Source organism: Callospermophilus lateralis, chromosome 11, assembly GCF_048772815.1.
Source record: "Callospermophilus lateralis isolate mCalLat2 chromosome 11, mCalLat2.hap1, whole genome shotgun sequence".
NCBI classification, from domain to species: Eukaryota; Metazoa; Chordata; class Mammalia; order Rodentia; family Sciuridae; genus Callospermophilus; species Callospermophilus lateralis.
In genome coordinates this window covers 114,377,120-114,390,205 of record NC_135315.1, presented here as the reverse complement: position 1 = coordinate 114,390,205, position 13,086 = coordinate 114,377,120, and the positions used below count along the sequence as shown (strand labels likewise).

Below are 13,086 nucleotides of genomic sequence, written 5' to 3'. Positions count from 1 at the left end.
TCAGATTCTCCAAAATCTTCTCCTCATTCCATGGTGTTAATCTCTGATAAATTTTTTCTCTCTTTTTCAAAAGGGACATTGGAAAAACATTGGAGAGTACAGCAAGTATCCCCTTCCCACCACATTTTGGGGAAGGCCAGTTAGTGCAAAACAGATCTCAGAACTGGAAGTCTCTGTCTTTAAGAAAGAAAGAAAGAAGAAAGAAAGAGAGAGAGAGAGAGAGAGAGAGAGAGAGAAGGAGGAAAAATGAATAAAGAATAAAGAATGGAAGGGAGGGGACAGAAAATGAAGATAAAATGAAAATAAAAGGAAGGGAGGAAGCAGGGAGGAAGAGAGCCTCCACTGCTGTAGTGAAGTGAGCAAACAGGAGGCAGTAGTGACTCAGAAGACCAAGGCTGAAAGTTCAGATTAGTGTTTTTAAATGTCTGAGGAAGGCACTTTAGGATTTAATTGAAGGAGAACAATGATTTATTTACATTTGTATGAGCTGACTCTCATTCTAATGGTTAGTGATTTGGATAATAGTAAAACAAGGATGCTGTGGCCAGAAAGAGCCCCAGCCTGGGCGGAGGAGGTTGGCTGAGGGAAGGGAAGACTTTTGCAGTGGAATTGGGAAGAAGCAACCACTGGAGTTAAGAATAGATTTTGGAATTAAGAAAAAAAAAAAAAGAGGAATTCTTTTGTTTCTGACTGAAGACTAGGTGGATTGTAGGATTATCTGAAGAAAGCTGGCTGGGGAGGCTATGGGAAACAATTGGAGATGAAGTGCTAGCAAGTTTGGATGGAGAAAAAAAATGAACTGAATGGAATTTAATCAAGTGTCTTTTTAATCCATTTTAATTGTGTGAAAACTTAGATGAAGTACCTAAGGGTGAAATGCCATAAGATTAGAGGTGAACCACGGTCTGTTTTTTTTTATTATTGTCAATGTAGTAGAATAAACTTTTTCTGTGTTTATATAACACAGATATTTCCGAATAGTCTAAAATAGTTCTAATCATACCACTAGGACTAGGACTTAGATCCAGTGCTTAAAAACAAAAGAGATCGTATGTATTGTTCCAAATTAACAGAAGTACCACTTTGACAAATTTAAGAGGCACTGAATGAAAAGACAGAACATAAATTTAAAATTGTCTTGAAATAGCCTAATTTTACCAGGGATAACACATTAATAAGTTAGGCCTCTTTGATGAATGTGAGGCTTAAGAGTATATAGAGATGAAATTATTTTAATGTGTTAACATGGGAGTTATTTTGTGCATTCTGCTCATTTTTTATAAAACTGTATGGAGTTAACAGAAGAACAGTGGTCATGCTGAGTGAAAGCCAGTAGACCATATAAATACCAAACAAATAAAACCAATCAAGCAAATAAAATCAACCAACCAACCAATGAAAAGTTCAAGATATGAATCTCATTTTTAAATACTAAGCAAAGTAAGAAAAAATAATAATAAAAATGATGATCAGAATTAGATAACTATATGTGATCTTGAAACACCCTTCATAAGACTATATCCTTAGAAATAAAGTATCAAATTTAATTCTTTCAAAAATAACATACCTTATTTTCAACTTATAAATGCTAATATAACTGCCCTGCAAACTCTCCTTTGTACATTATAATTGAAGACTATAAATAAGCAAAAGGGACAAGAGTGGAAAGAGTAGACATGATATCAGACACATAACTAATGCATTGTTAAGGACATCAACATGAGCAAGTTATGTCAGTATTTAAATGCTGAAGTTTTTCACTTACCAAAAACAGTCATTACATGTTCATCTGAGAACAAGTTATGTTTAAAACTAATTGTGCAGCGCAGGAAACACCGTAGATGTTCAATAAACATTTTCATTTTATTTCTACTGCTGGTGATTGGAACCAGGGACACTCTACCACCATGCAAATCCTAGCCCTGTTAGTTCTTTGTTTTGACACGGGAACTTCCTAAATTTTGGAGGCTGGCCTCTAATTTGTGATCCTCCTGCCTTGACCTCCTGGTGTTGCAGGGATCACAGGCTTTTAACCCAATCCCTAGTTTGTTGTTTCTTCCTTTCAATTCTTTTACTACTGGCCAATCTTTTGTTCTCTGACTGAAAAGGCTCACACCATTTTCCATGTATTTATAATCATTTAAGTGTTTCATCAATACTGTTTTTAATGTAAGAGGGCTATCTCTGTTGGAAATGAAAATTAAATGGGAAAAATTAAATTTAATCATTATCAACAAAAAGAAATAAATGGTGTTTGGTATTCTTCAATTTTTCTTTTGAGTTATGTTTATAGCTGAGAATAATTTCAATAAAAATTCTATAGCAGAGCTGTTATGACATAGAAAAATTAAAAAGCATTAAACATATCACTGCCCTTTTGAATCATTCGATGTGAATGATCATGTTGGACATTGTGATTTTTTTTTTCCATGCTTCTGCTGGTTTAACATTAATTGATCAATATAAAACAAAAATATGTCCAAGTGACCCCACTCAAAATAGTTTTTACCTACATATAGAATAAGATTTGAACTTTATTACTGCATGCCAGGATTTTCATAATTTGACCTTACCCATTGCCTCATTCCAAAGTATTTGCCTTATAACTCTACATTCCAGATTCCAATAAAAATAGCCCTACTTGTTTGCCATTCCTGGGTTATGCTATGACTTTCCACATCCCTAATTCTCTGATGATGTGATTATCCCACCTTTTAATATTCAATTCACCTTCATCTAGAAATCCTACTTTATATTTTCAAGACCCTATTAAAAATCTCATCTAATTTGTGAAGTTATTTTCTATTGATTTCTCTCATAGAATTTATTTTATTTATACATGTAAGATAGTAATTACACCTAAACAGAAGGTTGACATCTCAGATGAAATATCTTGCACGTAAAGTGTCATTTACGTGAATGCTAAAGTAATATATACTGAATGATTTTATTCATGTATTAATTAATGGTAATAAAATCTGTCCATGAGCAATAGTCACAATATTTTCTCATGAATAAACAAAAATTCTAGATTCATATTTACTTAAGATTCAATCTATAGTCTACTGTTTTCCAATAGTGCAGAGTAATGTTTGCAGAAATCATTGAGGGAATTTTGTGTACATTAAAATTTTTAGGGACTTCTGGCTATCTCATAGAAGCTTTTAGGATTTTAATTGAAGGAGAAAAATGATTTATTTACATCTATATGAGACGACTCTCTTATATTTTGTTAGCTTGTAGGGGTAAAAGGTCAGATGTCTATACAAAGGTAATTAAATAATAGATGAGGTAATTAGAATTAAGAAGAAAATGACTGAGGAAAAAGAAAATACGAAACAATTTCATCCTCCAATATGAATTTCAAAACCTCAAGGAAAATAAAATCCAGAAGACACAATTCAATTTCCATAAAATATATATTTTGTTTCAAAAATAAACTCAATCTCAGGATGGGGGTGTATTTCTGATTGGTCTACAAATCCTAAAACTGCTACTCAAAATGATCATATGCTGTGAATAACATTAAACATGTCAAAAAATGTTTTAGCTTCCCAAAGTAAATATTTATTATATTAAAACTACTACAGGGTTATAGATTGCTTTTTCTATATTCAGTCTGATACAAAATTTTATAAGCTACTGTATTAAATAATTTCACTTGGTGGTAGAGGGTATTTTCATTCTATTGTCACTTAACTCATCAATATAACTTACTGTCAGGTATTTAAGGAACAAAATGGCATAATGTACAAATAAGAACAAGTCAACATATTCCTTGTCCATAAATTCCAAATTAAAAAAAAAAAAAAGCAGTTGCATAGTGGTCAAAGGGACTCGAACTGACATAGACGATCTATTAATTTGAAGCATTTCATGTGAATAGTCAGACTTTTCACTATATAAATGTTGATGTGTTTGAATTGGGGTACTGCCACTGATTCCAGAATGGATATTACATAATACATGTAGATGCACCACATAAACTAAGACAGGAAAAAAAATTTAATTCTGGATGATATTCTATTCTCAGAATTATAGGCTTATATATCATAACATCAGCTTTTAAAAATTCATGAGGCCTATGAGATTGAAAAGGAAAAACTGATTTTAATATGTTAATATATTGGATTTGATATATTACAGTTTCCTATTTCTTTTTTTTTCCAGCTATAAATATGAGATAATGGCTACATCTGTTTTTGACAGATGTGTTTGCCTTATGGTAAACTATCTTGGTAATTTCCTGAGTTTCTCCAGTATTCACATATCTGAGTGTCATTTATATAAAAAGTGTTCATATGAAATAAAAGAATGATGAACTTTGCCTTAAACTTTTTAAAGAAGAGTTGGAGACACCTTTTAGGAGCTCCTGATAATTATTTTCCCCTAATCCCCACATCACTATTTATCTTTTTAAATTAATTTCTCCTATCTCTCCCTTATAGAGAAAGTTTATTTTAAAACTATCATCCTCATAATGCTCAAGTAAGCATCCTTTGTCTAGTTAAGTCCTTCAATATTTCCTTCCAATTGGATCATTTGCCTTAGTATATTCAGGTGCTTACAAAGCATTTTCAATCCGTAACACCATTTTCTTAGGTGTTTTTTCCAAACCCCTTTCTATTTTTCATTATTTGACAGTCTTCTTGAATGGGCAGGGAATCTGTTGAATTTCTAAACAAAATTACAGGATATATCCTTTGCATAATTATTTTCTTTTTAAATTTTTTTTATTCCTCCCTCTTAACTCCTCTCAGTGAAATCAATTGATGTGTCAATCATCTGACTGCATAACATCCCTTGAGTCTCTTTTCCCTGGTGTTCTCTAAAGAGGCAACGTTGCTTCCTTTGGGCTGACATTGACACTGTGACAACACAGCTTTTTGAGCACTCTCCCCCCTTCCTTATGGACCATTCCTTTCCTGGTTTTGATAATTCTTCTTCCTTCTTTCTTCTTCTTCTAGGCCATTCTCTTCTGGATATCTCAAACTATTTATTATCCCTCAACTTCATATGTACTTTCTGTATCTATGATTGTATTTAGGTAGTGTTTTTACTTTGATAAAAGTAAAAACCCGGTTCATCTATTTATGTCATACCTAACTTTCAACTCTTAAGAAATCTTCATTGAATAGCTATCAGTATTCTATCCCTCCTTTGAAAGCCTCATATTTCTTTACCTACACTTAAATAATGACATACCATTTCCCCTTTTTATAATATGCTTAATGCTTTATTTGCCTTACTATACTATAAATTCCTTGAAAATAGTTTTCATGATTCCAAGGAGGGTTTTCCATGCGTTCAATCCTCATTGGAATGTAGGTTCCCTGTGAGCAGGAATATTTATTTCACTAAATATTCCACCCTTAACACTTGGGATAGTGCCTGGTAAATACCAAAAACCCAGTAAATTTCGGATGAGCAAACATTCATTGTATCCACTAAGATGGTCCCATGTTTGTAATAAATATTAAACAAGGAACTAGTTAAAAATTCAAAACATATTGTTCCAAGTGAATGCTTCTTTACTTAAAAATAGTGAGTCACACACCTATGACAGCGATGCCTGACTGCACATTTGGAAGTGTCCTCAGAAATTGTCAGCCATTTAATAGAACCAGTTCAGTATCATTTTGTTTTAGACAAAATTATCCAGCTAACATATCGATTAAATTTGACTATCAATTGCATTTGGCTGACAATGAAAAAGAAAAAAAAGGTCCATTTTAGTCAGATAACTCATTTACAAGTTTTCAGATTTTGGATTCATACAGAACATACTGAGAATTCTTTTTTGGCAAGTTGAAATATTTAACTTTTCTTCCCAATTTCTAATTGTTATATGCTCTAGGACTTCATCCTGGCACCTATTTATTTTTTCTTTGTATTCTTTCTCATCAATTTACTTGAATTAAAGTGAAATTTTATGTGAATGATTTCTAAATGTAGACAGCCCAACCTTTCTGGTAGCCAAAGTGTAAATGACAGGTGCCTCTTCTGATACTTCTACATTGGTGCCTCAGACAGGTCTAATTAACAAGTTCAATTTTAAATTCTTCCTTTTAATGACCCAAGTATTTTCTAATTGAGTTTTCTCTGGAGTGACCTCACCATGTCTTCATCACATTAATAAATTGAATCACTGTCTACTGTTACAGAATTCACACCCCAAAGATTTAAAAATACCTGATTTTATACTGTTTCCAAATGTTCTCTCAAAGATCTGAAATTGTTTTCTATTTGCTGTTGTTTTCCTAGTACTTCTGAATTGTAAAGGTTCAAGTGATCCATATTATTGAGTCATTTCCAGTATAAAATATGGTATTGATCATTTAATTTAAATTAACACATAAATGAAAATTTTAGCTTTCATTTTATATACAGCATCTAAAACTTAAAACATTAAATAATTCAAGTGTTATTTCATTTATTTGAAAATCAAATCATTTTTCCCTTTTAGAATTCCTTCATCCCTAAATCATTTTCAAGTAAAATACTAACCAATCCATTATAACTACAACATTTTAGCATATATACCAAAATGCATTTCAAATTTTTTACTTAGTTCATTCCTGCTACTTTATCATGACTCTGTGTCTCATTTTTCCCTGCCTGGGACTACTTTCCCCTGCTTTCTAAAGGTATTACTGTCTGCCTAGGTATTGTCAGAAAAATCATTGCTTTAAGATCAGAGCTTGAACTGTTACCTCCCAAATGTCTGCAGTAATTCCCTAACACACTTCACATCACCGGGCTTCCAGCCACATCCCTAGTCCCACATCTGCCATTCCTAGTCTCACGTAGTGGTACTCATCTGCTCCCAACAGCAACTTGCCACACATTGCTACATTTCACCTACATTTCTGAGAGCGTCCTGTCATCCTCCTTTCTCCAACTTCATTCTGCCAAGGAAGCAGAAGGATCTGCTCAGATGTCTCCTATGCCAAAAATATTCTTCAACACCCTAACTCTGGGCTGGATTTTCTTTTTTATGACTATTATTTGTGTGGACATGTTCTGCTGCACTGATCTCATGGTTTATATGTCAAATTCTCTTAACAACACTGTGAGTTCCCTCAGTGCCTTAGTTCATGTCTGTATTCATAAACACAGTCATTTGTTAAAGAATGTTTGAATAAATAAATACATAAATAAAGATTGAAAATCTCTTCTGCATCCCCCATTTCTCAATGCAGTAAAATATCAAGGGCCAACAAGTAGAAGTGTAGATAATGTGCTCAGACTGAAAAAATAATACTATCCTAGTGTTTGGTGATAAATATCAGAGTAGCATCAATGGACTAAATCTGGAATTATATATTTTATTGTCCTCTTAGAGGTTATATTCAATATTTGTTAGAGAATCAAGAATTAAGCTCTCCAACATTACTGCTTACATAGTCAGATTCATAAAGAGATAAAAGGTACTGTACAGATCCAATGTGCCTGTTTAGAGACCTAGAGGTCTAATTATGCTCTATAGGAATGGCATGGTAGGATAGAAAAAGCTTTAGACTAGACATTTATAAACCCTGAATCAGCCTTACCACTAACTTAAGGCTTTGGAATCTGTTTTCTTACTTGTAAAATTAAAGAGTTCAAAGTTTCTTCTTAACTGAGTATTTTGTAATTTGGCTTTCAAAAGAACAGAGAACCATTACTATTGAAGCATGCTATCAAAGTAAAATAACACACAATTTCTGGGGTAAGTTTTAGACTTGTTAAATTAACAAAATTATTCTCTTAAAGTTCTTAATAAATGGTTGAGTATTATACCAAATATTTGTAATTTATAAACACACTTAAAATCCTCTGGGTTGTGTTGAGATATTTGAGAGGTACAATAATTTTAAGGAAGGAGAGGCTGTTCTTTAGGACTCTGAGAAATAATGTCCCAACATTCCTTATTAGAATGTTTAGCAAAATTTACTAATATGCATATTAAAGAAAGAAATTTCCCATATTACATCTACTCTGTAGTAAATCATTCAACACTTATTCAGTGGCTTTACAATGAGCATAAAGTTTGATGATGATAATATCTCTATTTTTAATGATACCAGCAGCTGGAATCTAGAAGCAGATTTTTACCCATGAAAAAAAGAGATGTCACTGAAACTCTTAAAGTCAAGTGAACTGGAGGATAGTTGTGAAGTTTAATAAGAAAATCAACCAATCCTGCTTTCAGTTTGGGGAATACATTTTTCCAGTAAATTGTATGGCCAAGTGAATTCTGAAAATCCTGAAAGACAGCACAGGAATGTGAAAATATTGGTACTGAAGTATTGTTAGGTAAATCTAGTCTAATAAAAATGTACTGTGTTTGAAATAATAGGAATTCATGGCAAATTACACAATTTCTCAAATGTCACTTACATGATTTATAAAGTATCAATGTCTTCAAACACTTCTAACTTATTTTTCTTACAATAAATATTTAATAATTTACTCTAATTCTCTATATATGACAATAATTTTTCATTTCTTTCATAAGACCAATTTATTATTCATAAATTTATGGGAGCATTTCTTTAAAATTTTTTTTTCTGAGATTGGCCAATGATTGCTAAGAGGATGGATGTAGTCATCACTTCATTTTTCTTGCTCATATGGAGTTGCTTTTGCAGCTGCCTATTCTGGGGAGGTCTGGGAAAAAGGAAGGCTTGATAGGAAGGGTCCAAACTGCATGAATCATAATGAGGAAATGCAATGCAGAGCAGAAAACTTGAGAACATAGAAGTATTATCCCGACTATAATTCTAGGTTAGTTCTAGAGAAAATTGCAAAGAATGTCAAGAGTGTGCTCAGCCCGAGTCTGGCTCTGTTTCTTCTCCCCTAATCTGCATGTGCGATTCTGGACTCACCCAGTGCACAAGAGCCTAACTCCTATTCTCTAACTTCTCTACTGCAGTTTTCTTCAGCTCTTTTAGGTGAAGTTCAGGCTGTGGAAATCTTCTTAATCTGTTTTCTTTCCATACACAAGTAGAAATACATTGAAATCATAGTCATTGCACACTGAATTATGGAGAGAGATTTGAAGAAATGAAGCTTTGAACCTCTAAAGATCTTTGGAATCATGTTAACAAATATTTTTTTGTCACTTATGGAGAACACAAGCAAAATTTAAATACTGACTTAGAGGAAAAACAAACATACTATCACAAAAAGATCAACTGGCTTCAATTCTGTAGCTTTCTGTAAGGCACTATCAGAAAACAGGAAATTAAGAACACAATTTAGCTTTAAAATTGGAATTAATTATAGCAAATGAGGGTTATTTGGTATTTTGTCCTCAACTTTTCATGCAATTTTCAAAAGTTGGGTTTTAATCAAGAATTGTACTGTGAAATATTTTTGACCCAAAGTGCAATTTAAGCAGTTAGAAGTTCTAACAGTGGGAAAAAAATATGGAAGCCACAGAATGGGATATAAAAAATGAAAATTGTAAGGCACTTAAATAAATGGAAAATGATAAATAATTTGAATGGGATAATACCTAAGAAGCACAAAATATTTTGGAATTCAACCACAGGGGAAGGAACTGACAGGACACTACTAGAGGCCTTAAACTTGGTAATGTTTCCTTGGCCAACTCTTGCACAGGTTGTCAATAAAATTACAATGTATGGTTCTATTTTACTAGCTTCTATCATTAATGATTTGGTTTCGGTCATTTATGAAGATAACAGAAGGACTGATCATCCCTGGAAACTTGAGAACTTTCACTTGGTCACCAATAAGATCAGAAAATTACTGGTAAGCAATTATTAAGATGCACATTTATTATTTAGCAATCAATGGAGATTACTGGATTTTAGGTAATGTTTATTAAATCTTTTGGAATGAAAAAGTTACTGCTAACATTTAAATCATTCATCAGGCATCTAGTGGTAGAATTAAAAGGTACAGTACTGAGTGTAGAAGTCAAAGTGTGAATAATATTCTGAGACATAAAAGGCAAGTTGAGTTCTATTCTTTATAAATAAATATAATATATTATATATTATAAAATAATTATTTGGATATGGCTGTCATGGTCTCTAATCTGTAAAGGAAGCTGTTCTTTTTACATGTGCACTGAATTCAGTGTGGCATTGCCTGTCACTATGTTTTTCAAATAAACTAACAGAATGTATGGACCAAGAAAATAGCTGCATTATTCTTCAACATTTTACATTTATTTCTGAGTAAACAGCTTATTATGCAAATAGCATAAATCACTGGCTAAAAGAGTAGGTTCAAAAGGCATGTGTTTTATTGCTGCTTTTCTTTTTTTTTCTAAATTTCTTTACTACTTATAACTGCAGAACATTTTTAAAAGTGCTTAAATCTATTAAGTGTGAGAGTAATAATACTTACCTATCTGTAAATGCTATGAATGTTAAATGGATCAGGTTTAAATACTGAACAAAATACAGTAAGTAGCCAGTTTTTCAGTCAATGCGTTTGAGCTATTTTGATTTTGTCCCCCTTGGTTAACATATATGAACTCAGCTTTTAACTTAACTCTTTTATGTTTTCTTGATATATTGTCATAGCATTGAATTAAAATGGCATTAGTGAAAATTCTCCCATTTGGAGACAAAATTATAGAAAAAGACATGTTTTGTCTATATTTAGGCCTAGGATTAAACTTCAACCTGCTATTCAAATTAGTAAATTTGAAACAAGCTTTACTTTCTTTAGGTAAGAAAAAAACAAAACTTTTTCGATATTCCAGGTTAAATAAGTGAATGTTGCAATGAAATTTACATGTTTATGGCAAGTACTAAGAACTCAGTAAATTCTAGTCTCCTCTGAAACTACATAGGTAGACAGAAAAACAGATACATATATAGATAAAACACAGATGAGAGAGATGATGGAATGAGATAAAGTAATGGACAAATGAAAAGGAAATAGGGAGATGTATGACAGAGACAGATGAAAGATTAGAGATAAAAGCAGAGAGAGAGATCTCTCCTTTCTATCAGTTACATACGGTTACTTGAAAGCAAGATTTAAGTAAAATTTATTTTTGACATTCTTTAAAAGTTCCAATCATTCCTGACATGTTCAGGAACTTGATAAATATCTAGTAAATGATGAATAAATTAAATCTATGAATCAGTCAAGGAAATGTTATTATAGGTAGCTTTAAAAGTAATATTTTGAAATGGAGGTCAGTTTTTCTTTCCTACATAATTGATATATCACCTAAACCCAATTTCTATGTGCATAATAATTTACCTATATTTATTAATATTTATTTTAGTAATAAAATTAATAAATTATCAATATTTAATATTAATAATTACTAGGGACATGTGGAAATTATTTGCTTTACAGAATTTCTATTGGCATTCTCATTCTTATACTACCAATTATTTCAATGTGTAATATTAATTAGAATATATTTTGGCCTTTTACAAGAATGATAGCTAGTTTTCCAAGAATTAATTTTTACATAAAAATTGAAAAAGTACATTTGTAGTATGACTTATATTTTCAGAAATAATTAACTTTCTCTTTTTTATAGGGGAAAATATCTCAAATACACTCCCATTAAATATATTAGTTAGTGAGTAAAAGCAAATCAGAGTTAATATGAACAGCAAATTTTTTGTTCTGTTTCTTTTATTTATATAATTCCTTATAAAGATATAACAGTACATGCAGACTCTTCACTTACTTTGTGCAGCTTTGTGACTAGTAACTATAAATCACTTTACATATCATACACATAGTTGGGTCTATCTCATGCTGTGCATTCAGACATCAAGATCCAACAATCCAGCATTTAAAATGTATTTAAAAAAATCTTTATATATTATAATATTACAGAGCTACAATCCATTATGACAATATGTCACTTTAAATAAACATCCAAATTTATAGAAACTGTGAAAATCAGATATTTATTCTTATTGCTTCTGTTAAACATAATTTTTAAAATAGTATTACACTGTTATGTAGAAAGCTTTTGTAATAAAAATCAGGAAAACATCATTAATCTAACACTTACTATTTAGCAAACAAGGCTTTTGTGAAGTAAACCTTCAAGTAAATACAGCAAAATTTTATTCAATGAAGATAAAAATATAAGCATTTATTTCTGTTTTGAATATATGAAAGTATTACATATAAACTTTTTAATATATTATATTATGTATGTTTGTATTGAAATTTATGCATAAAGTTAAAAATTAATAAGACTGTATCTACTCATGTTTGAATATAGAATACACCCTAGACAAAAGTTTGCTTTTTATGAATCATCAAACAATAAATAACTTAGAAGCTATGCATGCATGGTTTAAATGTAGCTTCTTTCTCCAAAAAAGCATCAAATAATAAATACTAAGTGTACTTAATAGTATACCTACTTATCTAACAAATGTATTTGAAATAATAAAATCTGATTGATACAGCTCTTTTCTTTCCTTCTTCTTTGTGTATGTGTGTGTGTGTGTGTGTGTGTGTGTGTGTGTGTGTTGCTACAGATTGAACTCAGGGCCTTGTGGCATGCAAGGCAAGCACTCTATCACCTGAGTTATATCCCCAGCCCCAGCTCTTTTCATTTTTTACTCTAGAACATAAAACAATCTATGTATAAGCTGTAAGTCTTACACCGAAATGTCTTAATTCTCTTTGGATGAATCATTGACAAGTATTTTATTGTGTTTGAAACAATAAAAATATAAACAATAAATAACACTAAGTGAACAAATTAAAGATGGACTTTTAGAAAATATGTACTTAACAAGTCATGATTCTTTATTATCTCAATGTAGGCCAGCTCATGTTTATTTGACATCAGTGAAGATTTATAAATGTAAAACAAAAGAATCCAAACTCTGGGTTAGCTACTATTTGACTCTTGAAACACTAAAAGGAAGTGAAACTCTGAACTAAAAATAAATCAACAGTGGTAAGAGATTCAAAATTTTGATTTGAGTTTTCATTTCAACTAAAATTATCAAATTTACTGATTTTAATATTGTAAATTTGTTTACTAGAATGTACATATCTAATTAATATACCCCATATTTTCCTTGTTAACAAAACCCCAAATAGGAAAGATTAGGAAGTATCTATGAA

At 31.4% G+C, this 13,086-nt stretch overlaps 1 pseudogene; it reads right to left on the bottom strand.

The window, feature by feature from the left end:
- Positions 1–13,086, bottom strand: part of LOC143642341 (protocadherin-17-like) — a 120,697-nt pseudogene that overhangs the window by 65,135 nt on the left and 42,476 nt on the right.